Source organism: Hermetia illucens, chromosome 6, assembly GCF_905115235.1.
Source record: "Hermetia illucens chromosome 6, iHerIll2.2.curated.20191125, whole genome shotgun sequence".
In the NCBI taxonomy this organism is placed as follows: Eukaryota; Metazoa; Arthropoda; class Insecta; order Diptera; family Stratiomyidae; genus Hermetia; species Hermetia illucens.
Window position 1 is genome coordinate 29,413,742 of NC_051854.1, and position 19,755 is coordinate 29,433,496.

The 19,755-nt window shown below is 42.0% G+C and overlaps 1 protein-coding gene across 2 annotated transcripts in view; it reads left to right on the top strand.

Annotated features, from left to right (window-relative positions):
* The first annotated feature begins 1,389 nt into the window (after positions 1-1,389).
* LOC119659486 overlaps positions 1,390-19,755 on the top strand; it is a 54,845-nt gene continuing 36,479 nt past the window's right edge. The window contains exon 1 of one of the 2 annotated variants that reach the window (XM_038067600.1): positions 1,390-2,085. The gene's annotated coding sequence lies outside the window, so the exon portion shown is untranslated. The remainder of the gene's footprint in view (positions 2,086-19,755) is intronic. The other variant, XM_038067599.1, reaches the window with a different exon arrangement.

Sequence of the window (19,755 nt, forward strand, 5' to 3'; positions counted from 1 at the left end):
ACCGTCAATCCGGGCTTGGCGATGGTCTGGGCCGGCTCGTTGCGCTTCGACCACGATCTTTTTCGCTTGAGGTAGTCGTACGTGATCCACTTTTCATCACCAGTCACCATCCGCTTCAAAAATGGGTCGAATCCATTCCGTTTCAGCAGTGCATCACGGGCGTTGATTTGATCCAACAGATTTTTTGCGTCAACTCGTGTGGCACCCAAACATCCAGCTTTTTTTGGAATCCAATCTTCTGCAAATGGTTCCAAACGATTTTATGGTCTATATCCAGTTCCTGGCCAATCGAGCAAATGCTCAGATGTCGGTCTACTTGGATGATTTCGACCATTTTATCGGTTTCTACGACGATTGGCCTACCAGTACGGGGTGTATCTTCGACATCCACTGCACCAGAACGAAATCGATCGAACCAACGCTGTGCTGTGCGAATCGTTATAGTATCGGACCCATAAACTTCGCAAATTTTTTTGGTCGCCTTCGTTGCATTTTTACCTCTCAGGTAGTAAAAATGTAAAATATGACGAATTTCTTCCTTGGTGGACGCCATCTTTGACTTGCTATAGCTTGAGACTGAACCCCAACCTAATATTTGCGCTCTACAAGAGACCCGATGGTCTCGTGCGAAGAGGTAGTCATTCACAGCTGAGTCGACTGGTATCCGGCGTAAAATCACGATATAAATCCCACCGCTACCAGTGAGATTTGAATCGCGACATTCCCTATGACAAGCCTCGTACTCTAACCACTCAGCTATCCCGGCATTTATGCTGGCTCTGGCTGGCGTAAATTTGTTATCTTTGTATTAAATTTGAAGTGTCCAAGTTTTTCTTTTCGACCGTACAAAATACTGGTTTTGGTTGTATCACTATTTTTCCGCCCAAAATAGTAATAACGGCAGAAAGTACACATGCAAATGTATTATTTTCTCCCCAATAATTTATCCAAGAATATAGTCTGGCTTTCGAGATATTTGACTTCAAAGTATATTGTACCATCTGTCCAACTTTTTAATTGGTTCACTGTATGTATCTATTAGGTACGTGATAATCTGCGAACCATACCAGGTAATAAATTGACGGCATTTCACAAGAAAAGGGAAATCACTCGCAATTGGCACTGTTGACTGTGTCCGCAAACATTAGCAATTCCAATTGAGTAACATGTCTGTGCATATGTATGTATGGATGTAAATCAGAATGAGTATTCCGACATCTTTAATATTCGATTGGGAAGTCGCAAGTATCGATACTGTGCAAACAACCCTGGCCGCAGCTTCGTGTTGCCTTGACGACAGCAACTGTGGGAAATGTGCAAAGTCGCAAGGCAGACGCAGTTGAAAGTGCTGCGCGGGGATGGGGTGCCTTCTGGTTCGTGATAAGGGTGGCGTGTTGAGCGAGCTCAGGAGCACGATTGCGGAACAGGACACGGAGGAGATACGCCCGTTGTGCGCGGGGCGAACGGCAGAGTCCTTTCCCAGTCCGCATTCGCCCAGTTGATTACGCCGTGATAGTTGCCGTTCGACCCGAGTCCGCTTCAATTGCCCGCGTGACCGCCCTTGCAGTTTGCTGGAGTTGGTGGCGCTATCGCCAGACGGGGTTCGCTCGCCTTCCGCCAATTGACTTCCCACCGTGGCGGAAATAACCCCGGGAGTGATACCGAAAGACGTGTGCGAGTCGAGCGGAAAGTCTTCTCGTTAGCAGAGGCGCGGAGCACGGCACACGAGCAGTCTCGGGTCGACGCCGCGAGTGAATGTGTTATCGGCGTGGCTGCTCTGGAAATTGGTGTTTGGTGGATCTCAGCTGTCAGGCCCGCGTGCTTGCGTCTGGAAAGGAACCTCCGCCGAGCCGAGACTGTGATAAGCTGACCGCGATAACTGGCCCCATAGTGTCCCGCTGGTGCTGTAACAGCTCGACCGGCAGTGAGTGAACCGCGAGCAGAGTGTTTTGCCGGTTTTGGTTTCATGTGTGAAGTGTAAATTGGTTGAGGAGCGTGGTCTTTGGGGGGCTATTCCGCACGGCGTGCATCAGTACCAAAACATCGCCGTCCCGCAGACAGGTGACCTACCACGGAAGTCGCAGAGTAAGAAATCGATAGTTTTAAAGTGTTTCCTTCTCTGTTGCGGTTTCGCATTCTTGCTTCTTCGCTGGCAAGAGCACATTGCCAAGACGGGCGTGCGACTCGTGTATGTGAATCTGCGAGTTCCCCATAAACGCGAGTCCGCTTCCAAGTGCACATAACAATTTAGATGATTTGCAATAACTGCAACCGAAAATAGCCTGGCACATGTTGACCAGGTTCCCCTCGGCGCAATTGCTTCTGCCCGACGGGTTATAAATTACCGATGAATTGGATGCATATCGCCGAAATCATTTGACTTTTTCTTATCGACAAAGTGATAACGGAAGACACCTAAACTGGTGTTAATCGCGGTAGCAGTAACACCCAATTATGTACATACATACATATGTTTGTACACACATTCAATAAGTTATCAATTCCAAGGAATTCCATCTGATATAAACTGAACTGCAAATTATCTCTGGCTTGTTTTGGGGCCTCAGCATTGATAGTGAATAAGGGAAAATAGATATTTTGTATTGGTTATGAAGGTTTTAAACGCACCTTCAACAAGACATAAGAGCGGAAAATTTCTGCCAACTAATGGTTTATAAACCTCAAATTTCCAAGGTTCTCTGGAAAATAAAACGTTATCGGTTCATTGTTTGTTTACTTGTCGGTCGCTCACACTTTGCTGGAAAGTGGTGTACTTATTGGCAGGCAATTTTGTGGAGATTTGGACCTGTTAACCCTCACATATACAATGAACGCTATCATCCTACCTTGTGTTTAATGAAGGGGCATAACTTTCCCCCCCTAATTTAGTCATGCTGGGTATTTCATCTCTCCATTAGTATCTACTTTCTTAAGTAAGTCTTAACTTTGTCATTGATTGTAAAGGAGGAGTGGTTTGGTTGAAAAGTGTACACTTACATCTATCCCCTAATTAACATCTAGGCCTGAGGAGGGTAGAGTACATTCTAGAACTCCTCCGGGTTCCACCCCACGGCGGTAGACAACAAAATCCTGCCTAACACTAGGACAACGGACGGAAGGGAATAAAGGAGAATTGCAAATTACTAAAAGAAATTGGCCCGGAAGCTAGAGTATGATGGGCAGCGGGAACCTTGGGTAGGGTAGGTAGGTATCAATGGCCGCTCCGAGGAGCCCAATTAACGCCGTTATGATGTCACAAACTCCTAAGACCGTGACTTGTTATGGGAGGAGGGAGGCAGAGTGCAGCCGGCTCGGATCTTCAGAGCCAGTCCGTAGCATTCACGAAAGAAAGTAGCTCTCCCACCCTGCAGCTAGAAATCTCTCTGGGGTCTCCAAAGAATGGTTTACCCAGTGTCCGCAGCCTGAATCTAGCCAGAGCTGGGCAATCGCAGAGAAAGTGCATGAGGGTTTCCCTTCCTTCTCCGCAGCTTCGAAAATGGAATTGTAGGGCCGAGCCTAGCGGCATGATTCCCTATGGGCAAGTGCCTCGTTCACAACGCCATAATCTTGAATGCATTTGCCCGCGTCTGGCACAGGAGCTCTCGTGATTGGGCTATGTTATAAGCGGGCTAAAATTTTCTTTGACTTGGCACAGCTCGTAAACCTTCGCTTTCTTAGGTCCGCGGCTGCTAGGTAGTGCGAGTAGACTCGGCCCTCGACAGCCGCCAGCGGAATACCGACTGTATTCGGCGAAGGACTGCTAATAGTGAACCTAGCCTTGCCAATCCATCAGCCCGCTGATTCCCCTCTATGTTCCTATGCCCGGGAACCCAGAGGAGAGTGACCTTGAGCGTGCCGCCCAGACGGTTCAGCGCGTCTTTGCACTGCTCCACCAGTCTGGAAGATGTCGTCGCGAGTACAGGGCCGTGATGGCCGCTTGGCTGTCGGTTAGAATGGCTGTTTTACGCTTGGGGTTCGAATCTCGTTCCAGCCATCGATAGACTTCCAATATCGCTAGTACTTCCGTCTTGGAATACACTGGCGAGACCTGGGAGACCATACGATATGGATTCACCGTGCGTATTCGAGAAAACCCCCGCACCGGCTCTACAGGCCATCCTTGCTCCGTCCGTAAATAATACTGCGTCATAACCTTGCAACACGACGCCGGTCTTCCACTTTACCCTGGCTAGAAAGACCACAGCAAAGTTTCTCGTGAAGTTCAGCTTGCGTGTGGCATAGTCCGTGGGGAATGCCCAGATTTCTCGAGGCACTTCGTCTAGGATGTTGCTGTGCCCGTAGGAGTTCGCTGCCCAGCATCCGGACTCACGTAGTCTGACGGCACTGCACGTTGCAACATATTTAATGTGGAGGTCTAGGGGAAGGAGATGCAGGAGTACATTGAAAGCACCTGCCGGGCAGGACTGCAGAGTTCTAGTAGCACCTGCACACGCGGTTCTTTGAATCCTATTAAACTTCATCCTATTGTATTTTTTTTTCAAAGCCTGCCCCCATACAATAGAGCCGTACGTTAGGATCGGATGCACTACAGTGGTGTACATCCAGGGAACCATCCTTGGCCGGAGACCCCATTTCTTTGCAAAGGTTCTCTTACAGGCAAGATCCTAAACAACAACCTAGCTTTAGCCTTAGTCTAGCTTAGACTACAACGACTGGCGTTTTAAGTCCAATATAACTCGCAACATTATCGTGTTTTTGCGATGATAAAAGGGAGCGCCTTTCCACCTGTTGGCACTTTCGGTCACGCTGCTCCCAGGGCAGAGGTGAGGCAGCGTCTGATGAGTTGCCTCTGCCCTGGACGAAACCGTCAGTCATTTTTGATTTTTTCAATTTTTAATGCTTGGGGTGCTACGCTCCAAACTAGGGATCCATGGACTAAAAAAACGTGGGAGTAAGTTGCTCCTCATTTAGTCCGGTCCACCATCATGTGGATGGGGACTTAGGATCCCGCAGATCCTAAACAACAACCTAGCCTCAGTTCTATGTTCAATCTCCAATGTAGCTTTGGATCCAGGGTTACACCCAGATACTTCACATTAGAGGAAAGAACCAATCTTTGTTGATTTAGCCGTGGAAGATGGAATTCAGGTATCCTTGTCTTGGTGGTGAATAGCATCAGTTGCGTATTGGTTGGGTTTATGTTGACTCCGCATCTTGCGGCCCACAGGCACACCTTTCGCAATGCTCCTTCCATGATGTCACTCATAATAGACAGAAACATCCCTGATATTAATATCACCAAGTCGTCGCTATACGTCACCACCTTCACCCCGTTGCTGTCCAATGTACGTAAAATCTTGTCCATTACTATTAACCAGAGCACCGGTGAGATGGCACCACCTTGGGGCGTGCCTCTGTTCACAGTTCTGGTCAAGTGGTTGCCTCCCAGATCCGACTGTATTATCCTGGTACTTAGCATGGATATGATCCAATGCGTGACATACTTCCCTAATCCAATACCGGTCAAGGTTTCCTTGATGGCGTTGGTACAAACGTTGTTAAATCTCCCTCTATTTCCAAGAAGGCAGCTGGGGTATACTGCTTGTACTGCAGCGACCGCTCAACCGTACCAATTACCTCGTGAAGGGCGGTTTCAGTGGATTTTCCTTTGAGGTAGGCATGCTCGGACTTAGAGAAAGGCGTTCTCTCCATTATCGTCCCTAAGTGAATGTCCAACACGCGCTCTAGGGCCTTCAGCACGAAAGAGGCCAGGCTGATTGGTCGAAAGTCCTTCGCGGACCTATGACCCGTTTTCTTTATGAAAACCACTCGTGCGCGCCTCCAGGACTGTGGTATTTATCTTAAAGAGATGCAGCTCCGGTAAATCTCAACAAGCCACGGCACAACCCTTTCCTGCTGCTTCTGTAGCATGACTGGCATTATGCCATCTGGGCCTGGAGATTTATATGCGGAGAAGCTGTTTATACCCCAGCCGATCTTATCCTCAGTAATTACCGATTTGATAGTCTTGCATAGCTGGGATGGCCGCAAACCTTCCAAGCAAGGTTCTGACTCACAGTCCTTCTCGCTGGCGGTAAAGTGCGTTTGAATCAGCAGCTCCAAGGTTTCGCTAGAAGATTCCGTCTAGGAGCCTTCATACTTTTTAAGGAAGGATGGGCTCTTATGTTCCTTGGACAGAATCTTATTGAGCCTCGCGGATTCCCTAGTGTTTTCGATGTTCTGGAAACCTTGAATCTACTGAAATCATCCAGAGTAGATGGCATTCTTCTGAGAGGCCTAGAAACCATCTTAGGAAGGTGATAGCGGGTGGCATAGCTTTGTAATACATATGTATCAAGAGGGTAAAAAGGATGCTTTCCACTTGAAATCTTTTAGACCAATTTGCCATACATCATTTGCCTCAAGCGGGGTTAGTTCGACGTGATCGGTGCCATTTTATTTTATCAAATCCTTGATCTGAATACAATCGCGAGGCTTTTAAATCCGTATCCAGCTTATCAATCCACCGTTGTTTCGGCTGCCCTTTCGGTCGTTGACCATCGACTTCAATGTTCAGACCAATCTTGGGAAGTGAATTCTCGTTAGCGCGAATTACGTGACCATACCATCGAAGACGCCTCTTCCGCAGTTTTTCCACGATAGGTGCAACTCTATATCGATCGCGGATATCCTCATTTCGGATGTGACCAAAACATCACGCCACTAGTCCTAAGCAACATCTTCGTTTCTGTTACCGAAAGACGCCAACACTCAGAACGGTAGAGGGCGACAGGACGGACGACATTGCGGTAAATTTTAGATTTGAGACGTTCGTTGATACGTCGACAACAAAGAACATCAGTTGTGGAACGCATTTCATCCAGATTGCGTTATTGCGTGAAGCAATTTCATAACGCAGTTCTCCATTGGCTGAAAGCATCCGAGATAATTAAATCGCTCAGTTTTGGGCAGGTCACTACCGCTGATTGTGCCTGTTTGATGGGGATCGGTCGTCAAAAAATCGGTTTTATTTAGATTAAATCTAAGACCGTGTTGCATAAGGCAATCATTTAATTTTTGGACAAGTTGCTCGAGATCATTTTTGCTATTAGACGCTAGAAAAACATCATCTGCATAAAGCAGTGTATAGGTTCGTTTGATGTCCCATGTGACAGTGCCCATAACAAGAACAAAGAACAGTGGTGAGAGGGTGCTTCCTTGATGAACATCAACAGATACACGAAGCGGTTTTGATACACCCGCCACATTTCGAGTTTTACTTTTCGGATCATGGTAGAGCAATTGAACCCTGCGCACGAGTTCTTCTCGTTGTCGTAGAGCATACTATGTAGATGAGTTCGTGTGGCACACGGTGAAATGCTTTCTCCAGATCCAGAAATGCGATGTAAAGATTGGAAGGTAGCCGGATCGGATGGTAATTTGAATATTCTGTTGGACTACCTTCCTTTTTAAGGTTTTGTGTAAACACAAAACCTTATTAAAATCGGTTTACTGTCTGTCTGTCGGTCCGTCTGTCTGTCTGTCCGTCACACGCATTTTTCTCGGAGATGGTTATAGCGATTGACACCAAATTTGGTAGAACGGTGGAAACTGTGAACGCTCACGCATGTAGTGAGCTACATCCTTTTACGACGAATTTAGGGTGGGGTCCCCATACATGCAAAAGGGGGGTGTACATTTTTTTTCATCAAATATAGCCATGTGGGGTATCAAATTAAAGGTCTCGATTAGTACGAAGCCGGTCTTAGTTTTGACATTTGTTGAAAAGGTGGGGAGTACGGGGGGTTGAAAGTGTTGCTGGTCAAATAAAGTTAATAATAGTATATTACTATAATTTTCAGTAATTGACAGGAAAATCCCCCTTAAGTACACCCAAGAATCACAAAATTTTGCAACAATGTAGGCTACAGTATAGAGCATATTGCTGCCAAATTTGGTGACAATCGCACTATTACTAACAAAGTTATACTAGGTCAAAACTGTCGCTCCTTTGCAAATTCAAGACTATGAATGTCAATATCACTAGAAAGTGGTTATTTTCACATAATATATGCATATTTTACGTGCTACATGCTAATGGGACAAATGCACACTCAAATCCCTTTATAAAAGAAATACACAAAACCTTTCATACCTGAAGCGTGTAGCTTCCGGTTTCCCGACTTGTTCTATATTGGAATTGCGGTACTTTTTTGCCAGTCAGATGGTTTTCTACTTTCGTCTTCTATAATACTTTTCTGATTAATGAATTCACTGAACCATGGTGTTGGGTCCCAGGTATTCGCTTTTCAGAGCTCAAATACGATGTCGTCAGGTCCTGTTGCTTTCCCCGATTTCATTCATTTTATTGCTTCCTCGACTTCAGTTGCGTTGACAGTTACGTCTCTGTGGTTTTACGTGGGTTACACGGTCTTCTTAAGACACGAATTGATTTTTTGACTACAATCGGAGCTCCGCTGCGAAAAGCTACAACGGTAGCAGTCTGTACCAAGTGCATAACATTCATACTGGTGGATGCAAGACCTACCGAACTAAGGAGTACCGCACCCGTATTTAGACGCAACACCAGGTCGAGGCCCAAAGGTCTCTGTTCGCTTGAACGTAACCAACAACCCGCATGAATCTCCCACTAGGGTGCCAACCGCAATAACTGAGCTGATCGCATATGCAACAGGAATTTTGCTGAAGTATGTGATGCCAGTATACCCCTGGTGAGGTTTCGTGACCTATTGTGACTTCAAATGAGTCCCCGTGTAGACTCGGGTCTGATCGCCCTAATTAGGCCTTTGGAGCACTCGCGTACTGAATTACGATAGGCAAAATCAAGGCCATTTAAGCGGGCAAAAAAGGTTGTCAACAGGATTGGGTATTATCACCACTAATATAGAGTATGGTAGTTGATAAAATCCTAGGAGAGCTAACAAACCCTAGAATAAATAAATTGTCACGTAAGAGATTTCGAAAAGACTTCGAAATCTCAAAACCACTTTAAATTTTCTGCTTCAGATGAATTAACGGCCAAGTGATTAGGTACTTTTTGAGTTGCTAGCTTCGGCGCCCTCTAAGAAATAGCTAAATAATGAGAAGTAAGATTTTTGTGCTCTTGAATGGTATGGTCAGATTTACTAAAGGAGCTGAGAAACCAATCCATAACAAGTCGGGAAACCGGAAGCTGGACGCTTCAGGTACGAAAGGTTTTGTGTATTTCTTAGCACGTTGCACGTAATATATGCATATATTATGTGAGAATATCCACTTTCGGATGATATTGATATTCATTGTCTTGAATTTGCAAAGAAGCGACAACTTTGACGAATTACCCTATACTGTTGCGAAATTTCGTGGTGCTAGGATGAACATAAAGGGGGTTTTGCAGCCAATTACTAAAAATTGTAGTAATATACTATTATTAACTTTATTTGTAGAGATATCAGTATGGAAGGTATTTCGGAACCCAGGCACCATATAGTGGCAGCCTCCTGATTTTTTTCAGATTTTTCGATTTGGTAGTTTCTGAGAATGGCCCCCTTAAAGGAATGATCACTTTCAACCCCCCGCACTCCCCAACAAATGTGAAAACTAAGACCGGCCTCAAAAAGTAATAACCGAGACTTTTAATTGGACATCCCACATGACTATATTGCATGAAAAAAAAATTTACACCCCCCCCCCCCCCTTTTCCATGCTTAGGAACCCCCCTCCCTTAATTTCAACGTAAAAGGATGTAACTCCCTGTATGCGTGAGCGTTCACAGTTACCAGCTTTCCGCCAAATTTGATGTCAATCGCTGTAACCGTCTCCGAGAAAAATGCGTGTGGCGGACAGACAGACAGACAGACGGACGGACATTTTTTAATAAGTTTTAGCTATCGTCAAGCGACGAGAAAACTGGAACGAATCGAAAGAATGTGTGCGTGGGATATACTGAAGTCTTCTACACCAATGGTTCAAAAACAACAGTTATGGACCAGAAGTCTACCTGCCGAATCAAAATGAGAAGTATGCTTTTCCGTTGATACAATATGCAACGGTTTTTTAAGCTGATATGTAGCCGATACTACGGGTAGTAATCTGGATTATTAACAAGCCGTTAACGGGTAGGCACATCGCAATCTGCCACGAACAAATTGCACTGAGGGCGTTGAGTAGCTCTTTGATCAGATCGAAAATCGTCCATTAATATAGAAACCGATGGTACTTTATTTCTAGGTTCAGTACGTTGGAATTATTCTGGGTACATGGTCACTGTGTTGTAGATGAAAATCAAATCAAAGAGAGGCTTTAACAAAAAGTGGGTTTAATTTCCCCCATGTCTGGGTCGAGACTAATATTGCTATCAGGAAGACTTACACAAGTATTGGTCAGAGGTTATACCTCTCCCCTATCTCAAATACACATGCAGAGTGTAGTAATTTTTTGACGAAGTCAAGAAACAGTGTAATTTGTATCTGTTGCTTCACTCAAACTAGAGCTGGCCAATCGCAAAGAAAGTGCATGGAGGTGCCTATCATGAGGCATGCCGGCCCTGGTACCGGGAATTAACACGAACTCCTCCAGCGAAGAAGCGGAAAAAGGAAATACAGTTGTGAACACCCTTTCCGCCGCTAGTAAAGTTCTTTATTTCGTAAAGTAGAATCCCAATAAATCCTTTCGTCAAGAGACTGTCGGTTTGGTACGAATTAATCAATCAATCAATTTACTTACGGCCGGAAATACGAAAAATCGGGATACGAAATATTGGGATTCCACTGTGCTAGTATTTCGGGGATAAGTTGTTGTATTTGAGAAATAAGAATCTTAACTAGTGAAGGAAAAACTGTTTGGAATTGGTACTCCTTGGATGAAATTAAGGGGAAGGGGGTTTATTAAGGGGGTTATTAAGTTTATTTGAGCAGAATGGGAGGTATTTTGAGGCCTACATTTTATGAATAGGATTAACGTTAATTTCTGCAAAATAAGGCAGAATTTTGTTATTTTTTTTTGACGACACAGTTAAAACCTATTTATTAAAACCAATGATACATTAAAGTATGACATTTTGAAGAATATTGTGTAAAATTTTCGTGAAGAAATATTAACAAACACGGGAATGGCAACAATTATTCGGAAACGTCTCCGAAAAAAGTTGAATTACGGTGCCCTCATAACTTGGTGCTGGATCACCTCAAATAAAAAAATCAAAGTTTTTTCATTTGATAATCACTTTTTCCAGGTAACGCTGGGAGGGTTCCTCGAAATTTCAATTTTTCACTTTTTAAAAAAATTTAGAGAGAAAAACGCGATTTTTGCCAAAAAAAAATTCTGCGAATTTATTATTGCTATTTTGCAATAAAGCCAACAAATTTGAAAAAAAGGGTTATCTCGTGAATTATTTACAGAAATAGTATTCAAAATGTCAAAAGAATCGATGCAGTTATTTTCAAGGTATGAGGTGTGGGTATGAAAACGTGAATTGAGGGAAAAACGCTTTGAAGTTTTGAACACTGAAAAAAATGGAATAAAACGTTCATAAACGAGTTTCATCTGCTTACCTCACACTAAATTATCGATACTAGGTCCATAAGGCATGTTGCTATCATCCATGATGTCCAAATCACCTTTTTGTACTGTCTCCGACGAACCCTGCCTTCTTTAGTCTGTTTTTCAGCTTCTGGTTCCGTTCGGTTTATCGCACCCATTCATAAGGGCTTGGTCCAGTGCTGATTCTCATGTCTTGCATGAAGGTTAGTAAAGCAAAGAATCTCCATTGAGGACACTGGTTCCTATATAAGCTGCAGTCTCAAGAATGACAGTGGTTCCAAATAAGTTGGTTCGAACTCTCCTTGTTGTTCGACGTAACACTTTCGATACATCGCTTCAGTAGTGCATCTGCTCAAATTTTCATAGATAGGCTTGATGGCATCCAAAACATTCTTGGGAAGAGCACTATAAGTGTGTTTGAACGTTTTTTCCTCTACCGTTTTATGGTAATTCCTTTTACCAACGGGAGGGGAGAGGAAGAAGGGAACTGTTAGTTCAAGGAACCTCCTGCTATCCGGCTCCTCCACCAGCCGAGCTTTATCTTCTTTGCAACAAAAAGAACTCGAACTTAATGCGCAACACGGTTCCATCTGTTGGTGCACCTTAGCATCTTTCTAACAATATTGTTTGTAGAGGCCCCCCTGTGTTTGAATAAAGTTGTTGACGAATTCCATCTCCCTTTCAAAAGACAAAAAGGTTTAATCGACGTCGTCTGCAGGAGATCGTGGCTTCCCAATCTTGTGAAGGTAGGACTGAGAACCTTCGTGTCCACTTAGAAGCTGCTTTATAAAATAGTCAGTCTGAACATGCTTTCGATTTAGTCACGTACCTAAGTTCCCAGTGAACAGTGCAATCCATCTCTTTGCCTAGCGAGCTGCCATTGTCGTTCTTTACGAGCAACTACTTCTTTCTGGCGCTTGTACATGGCTTTACGCTCCTTAGCAAGAAGAGCAACGGGAATCACTCCTGCAGAGACAGTGTATAACCAGGCGCCATCCGTAAAACTTCTGTACTTGCACAAGGTGTTAAAGATACACTTCCTTGCCAACAACATTAGTCCATACCTCAGCACCGTAGACCCTCTATTAACCAGAATTGAGACCACCATGTTATGTAAATAACATGGCAGAGTTTTCATTTTAGATTTCTCGATTATTTATTTGGATAAAGGCACAATAATGTTTTCACACAAGCAAACCGTATCGTGGTGGAAACTGTACACTTCATTTAGAAGTTAGATCTTCAAGATACACAGATTAACTATGCTAACTGAGGTAGATGCATGGACTGTACCGAAATACGACGTAGTGCCAAGTTTCTCTTCATCGTCTTCCTACACATATACATGATATTATATGATATATGTATGAAAATCTTACCTGGTGACTTTTGACTTTTGTAAACATCTTGCTAAATGCAATTCAGTATCATTTGCAAAATTGATTAAAAGGTTAAAAACTGGTCGTAGAAAGTTGCATCTCAGCTTATTCCATCTTCTTCAATAAGATCTGTTCTGAAAGCGCTGATGAGGGGGTATCTATTTGTTGTGGCTCGCAGGTATCCGTGCTAAGTCTCATGATTTACTATAAATCTAATAAAATACATTGTTTAGTTATGCATATGTTTGATCAAAACAGATTCAATTTAATTTAATTCAATTGTTTATGTGAGTATTTGTATAACCAAAGAGTTCCTAATTGAACAAAATGGTGCACCTTCTTGTTATCTAATCAGCTTCATTTCCGCAGCTCGGACTATTTAAGGAACTGCCATAGGAGTAAGAAAACAGTCGATACTCCAGTTTTTCATGCTTCGCATCCAATGCAATTGACCTAATTTTGCACTTTAAATAGAAGTTGAAAGGAAACCAGAACGGTCTTAGATACTAGCTATTATATTTGGCCTGGGAAGTTGTATATCTTAAAAGTCCATTGTTCGTGATTGAGGATGAATCTAGTATTTCAAATGTATAGCAACCATATTTAATCGATGAACACACATGGCAAGTCCTTGTTCTCAGCAACAACATTACAAAGATTAATTTTCGATGTGAAGTAAAATATCAAATATGTAAATTATTAAATGTATTTTATAAATGGGGCCGCAAGCGCTTCGAGAGTGCTAGAATGAATAATAAAATAGGATTGATCCTGTGTCATTGAGAATAGCGTGTGTAGCGTGTGTTGCATGTAACACGTGTGCAATGAGGAATCAATTTTTCAGAGGCTTTACCGGGTATTACTATCCAGCCTAAAGGATACATCTATCTGGCATATGCCTTTCGAATGTTCTTGAAAGCAGTATAATTGCCACATATGTTTGTGTGCATGACTTGGCTCCCTCCTTTAAAGGAGTATATTTCCTTTCAAGTTTCGCTATGAAATACAGGTTGTCATTATAGTTTTCTTTTAATGGCGCAGTAGGAGATCTGCTCTTATTATCATTGTGAAAAGACATCGTTGAGTAGGATGTAAACTGGTACATTAAACGAGCTGGAACGAAGCACTAGTTTCAAAATGCTTTATACAAGATAAATACATCATACGTATGTACATATGTATGCACAGAACCATATTATGTTTTTCAGAGCGCGGAGAATTTCGGGAATGAATCAGTGGATAATCTTGGGCTTCCCATGCACATTGATTTCTTTGAATGATTTTGAAATCGAAAGAGATCTAGGGGTTTGCGTGTTATATGATATTACTATGTACAGTGCTCGAAATTTTCTTAGTCGCACAAATGTTTTTTTGATGTATTTCTGCATGAATACCGTCATTATCTTACTGGAATATGAATTCTAGGCTATAATTTATCTTTTGAATACTGCTTAGAATATCGTCCAATATATTTTTCTGAATAAATGTTTCTGCCTCCATTTTTAAGGTTTTGTGTAAAACAAAACCTTATTAAAATCGATTCAATGGCCGTCTGTCTATCTGTCACACGCACTTTTCTCCAAAACGGCTAAACCGATCCGAACGAAATTTGATGGACAGATGGGAACTATGAAATCCCACGCATACAGCGAGTGGCATAAATTTAGGTGGAGTTTAAAGAGGGGCTCCCCATACATGCAAAGGGGGGGTTCAAAAAATTGTTTCACCGGATATGGTCGTGTCAACTGAAAGGTCTCGGTTTGTACTTTCCGAGACTGACATTGGTTTTAGCGTTAATTGCAAAGTGCGTGAGTAAGGAGTCAAAATGTACGCGCTTAAAGTGAGACAGGACTCATTTTCGGAAACTACCCAACCTAAAAATTCGAAAAAACTCAGGGTGGTGCGTTTAGATGAAATCTAGGCCTTAAAATATGTCCCATTGCGATATCTGCTCAAATAAACTTACTAATAGTATATTACTAACTTTTTGAAATTTACATGCAAATAAGTTTCCGACGTCATAATTAACGGGAATAATTGACATTCGTGTGAAATATTAAAGTCGCATTTATGGAGAACCTACTTATCTGCAACCCTTTTTAAGGTTTTGTGTAAAACACTTATGTGAAATCTAATCTTCGGGAGATGTCCCATTCCGGTAACTGCTCAAATAAATTTACTAATAGTATATTATCAAGTTTTAGAAATTGACTAAAAAACTCCGCTTAAGGTTATCCTAGGTGTACTAAATTTTGCACATGCCAAGTTTCATGAAAATCCAACTATTAGTCTCAAAGTTATAGCAGTTCAAACTTATCAATTTCGTGCGAATTAACAGCATCCTAAGCCATACAAATAAGATGCAGACGTCAAAATTAACGAGAATAATTGACATTCAAGTGAAATATTCAAATTCCATTCCAGAAGAATCTAATTCTCCAGAGCCGTTTTTTATATCTGATGTAGGTTAAATTCTTGGCATTTGCTAATAATATTAAACTCAGAGTGTGAAGCGTATGAGGTTGACTATTATCAATACAGGGCTTTCTATCAAATGATTTATTTAAATTGCTTTCTAAAAAATAGGGGACAATGAAATGTTTAGATATGCGACGCGGAACTGTCGTGCACCCGTCGTTCCTCACATCTTCTTTTTCTTCAGCCTTTGTCCCGTTCACAAACGGGGTCGGCTTGTCGTGATCGGTTTCGCTATTTTATTTCATCAAATGCCTGATCCGGATGTAATCGCGAGGCCTTTAAATCCCCATCCATCGTATCAAGCCACCGTTGTTTCGGCCGGCTTTTTGGTTGCTTACCACTGATTTCGATGTTCAGACCAATATTGGTAAGTGAATTCTCGTTAGCGTGAATTACGTGACCACACCATCGAAAAAGCCTCACTCGCAGTTTTTATACGATCGGAGCAACCCCATATCGATCGTGGATATTTTCATTTCAAACGTGATCAAAACCTGTCACCAGTGCAATGCAATATCTTTTTCCATTACTGCAAGACGCCGTTCATTGTCTTTTGTAGTCGGCCAACACTCAGAACTATAGGGAGTGGCAGACGAACGACATTGCAGTAAATTTTAGATTTGAGACGAGCGCTGATACATCGATCACAAAGAATACAAATTGTGGAACCCCACTTCATCCAGGTTGCGTTAATGCGTGGAGCAATTTCATTACGCAGTACTCCATTGGCTGATAGCATTGACCGGAGATATTTAAATTGCTCAGTTCTGGGCAGGTTACTGGCATTGGCAGAACTAAGCGATTTAAATATCTCGAGTCAATGCTATCAGTCAATGGAGAACTGCGTTATGCTCCTCACATAGGGAAACACAAAACCTTTTATACCTGAAGCGTTTCCCGACTTGTTTTTGTTATAAAGCACAAAACCAGTTTTCCGTAATAGTAACTAATGATCGATGCGCCTCCGAAGATGCGGTTCAGTTTTCAGGGATAATGTGCGTGAAAATTCTACCAATAGCAGCTACGTCCGTCGGGTCCGTCTAGATTAATTTTTGCTCTTTTAAATTATGATATTATGTCATTTTTCCGTCCAAGCCATATGATGATGAAATAATCCAATCTGACAACTTTGTGACAAGATGTAGGCTAGGGTTTTTGTCGGTTTTTCCCAACTGGTGTTTCTATGGGCGCTTGAAATCTATTGCACTCGATGTATTCTAGTTGAAAGTTGCAATTTCGACACAATTTGCTTAGTTTATTTTTAGTGACCTTTTCTTGAAAATGTTGATTTTATGTTTCCGGCAAATTTAAAACGGAAATGCCCTTCCCCTAGTCATTTTAATATTCCGCTATTAGGGTTTTGTGTAAAAGAAAACCTTATTAAAATCGGTTATTGTCCGTCTGCCACACGCATTTTTCTCGGAGACGGCGATTGTCACCAAATTTTGTGGCAAGGTGGGAACTGTGAATCCTCACGCATACAGGGAGTTGCATCCTTTAACGTCGAATTTAAGGAGTGGGCGGCTCCCCATACATCCAAAAGGGGGTGTAAATTTTTTTTCACCAAATATAGTCATGTGGGGTATCAAATGAAAGGTTTCGGTTAGTACTTTTCGAAGCAGACCTCAACTTTGACATTTGTTTGAAAGATGGGGAATGCGGGAGGTCGAGGCTGATCATTTCTTTCACGAACCCATTTTCAGAAACTACCCAACCGTCAAATCTGAAAAAAAAACCGGATGCTTAGACTCCCAAAAACCCCCATACCGATACCTACTCAAATAAAGCTAATAATAGTAGTATATTACTATAATTTTGAGTAATTGACGGTAAAACTCCCTTAAGTTTATCTCACATTGAAGATGATTTCATCAAGTTTGGCAGAAATCGCACTACTATTAACAAAATTATAATAAGTCAAAGTTGTGGTTTCTGTGCAAATTCAAGACTCTGAATTTTAATATCACCCGAAAGTGGATATCACATAACATAATATATGCATATATTACGTCCTAAACTCGAATAGGACAAATACACACTCAAATGTCCTTATAAAAAAATACACAAAACCTTTTATACCTGAAGTGCCCAGTTTCCTGTTTTAGTTCATTTCAAGTTATTAGCCTGAAATAATCCTGAGTATTTTGTTATTCCGAAATATTGTCAAAACACGGAGAATTCAAGAGAGCTCGCCGACACAATGTTTAAAATGGCACAGCGGTTAAGCAAATTACCCGATAAAAGGGGGGTTTCGAATGGATATATTGATATTGGAATACCGTTATATTCTTAACTTTGTTATTGCACTCACTATATGAAATGTAGGCTTCAGAAGACAATGTTATGTAAATAAAATTTTAAGTGTCGCCGTTTTCCCGTTACTTTTTTGGAAATTATAGTGTGAAGCAAATTTCGCGCATCTTCATGAATACCATATTACCCGCGTCGTCCACCCCGTAACAGTCACCCCACTATAACACTTCCCTCGCCATGTATTTCACGTATCGCACGGAATAAAACTTATGTTAATGAAGTCAATCGAGTAAAGCGATTCGGGTTTGCTCAAAACTACCTTTTTGGAGATGTACTCTTTCTCGGCAAGTCTAAATTTAATGTTTTCTCCAGCAATGGAAAAGTAAAAGCCTAGAGAAACCCTAACCATCAACTGGAGCCGAGAAATTGGAAAAGCACAGTAAAGTAGGAAGTGTTATAGTGTGGGGCTGTTACGGAGTGATGGGAATATAGATGAGAATATGTACATCGAAATTTTAAAAGAAACTGTATTTCAGCGAGAAATTGGGTATTTGTCAAATATTCAAGATATGCCGAAACAGTGATCCTAAACGTAGAACGCAAAAATACGTGCGTGGTATTGTCCGAAGCTACTCGAAACCGTATATCTGAGTGGTTAGAGCCCAAGGCTGTCGTACGGAAGGTCGCGGTTCAAATCTCGCTGGTGGCAGAGGGATTTGTATCGTGATTTGACGTCGGATACCAGTCGACTCAGCTGTGAATGAGTACCTAAGTCAAATCAGGGTAATAACCTCGAGCGAGCCCAATGCGGACCACATTGCCTCCTACAGTGTACTGTAGTGTACCGTTAAGGACTTGAATGAAGTGCCCTAACACACTTCAAGGCCCAGATCCAATTGGATTGCTGCGCCAACGATTATAATTATACTCGAAACCCCTCTGCAAACTCCGGACTGCAATATTATCCGAGACCTGCGGGATTATGTCGAAGGTAGGGTTTGCAAAAGTCCCATTCCGAGCAAAAAAATATTGGTGGAAATCCTGTTCCAATAGATAGAACAATAGAGAAAAATTCCAGAGGAATATGTCCAACCATGCCACTGGCCAGTGAATAATGTGCTAAAACTCTCCCCACGGAGTATTAACTAGTCATCTCTAAGGTTTTGTGTAAAATCAAACCTTATTAAAATCGGTTTCCTGTCTGTCTGTCTGTCACACGCATTTTTCTCGGGAACGATTATAACGATTGACATCAGATTTGGTGGAAAGGTGGGAACTTTGAACACTCATGTATACAGTGAGTCATATAATTTTCCAACGAATTTAAGGGCGGAGGTCCCCCATATATGCAAAAGGGGGGGGGGGTAATTTTTGTTTTCACCAAATATACTCGACTGCAGCAATGTAGGTTATAACATAGAGCATGATTCTACCTAGTTGGGTGGAAATAGCATTAATACCAACAAAGTTGTAATAAGTTAAAATTGTCGCTTCTGTGCATATTCAAGAATTTGAATGTCAGCATCACCCGACAGTGGATATTCTCACCTAATGTGGGTATACACATTACGTACATTACGTAATGTCCACTCAAATGCCCAGCTTCCGGTTTCGCGATTTGTTTTTTTAGTTTTTAATGTTATTATTACGTATTTCCGCCTATCTGAATTTCAGTTTTGAATATGAAAATTGAGTTTTTTCTCGTTTTCACTCTCGGCAAGGGTTCTATTTTATCCGTAAATACTCTGACATGAAAATTCCATGAAAACTTCTCATATTTGAATTGTAAAGCTTTTCGTTTCGGATTTGTGTATAATTCAAGGAAAATGGATGTTATTCTTTCTCTCCTGTAAATCAAAATCGATAGTTTGAATAGAATGCATTGGTAACTTTATCTGAACTGATGGGTTTCTCGGTTGTACCTTCTAATTTGAATACCTTAAACACCTTCATGAGCTAATCGAATCTGATTTTAACAGATTACACGCTCTATTAAAATTGACATCTATAGCCAGAGTTTAATTATGCCCAATTCTCCTCCAAATCTCCACAAGTCAAGTGTGACGAATGGTTTCGGGTATGCTGAAGACTTCCTGCGTCCTGGGGAGAAGAACCGTCACTATGTCACTATGTCAAAATGTCA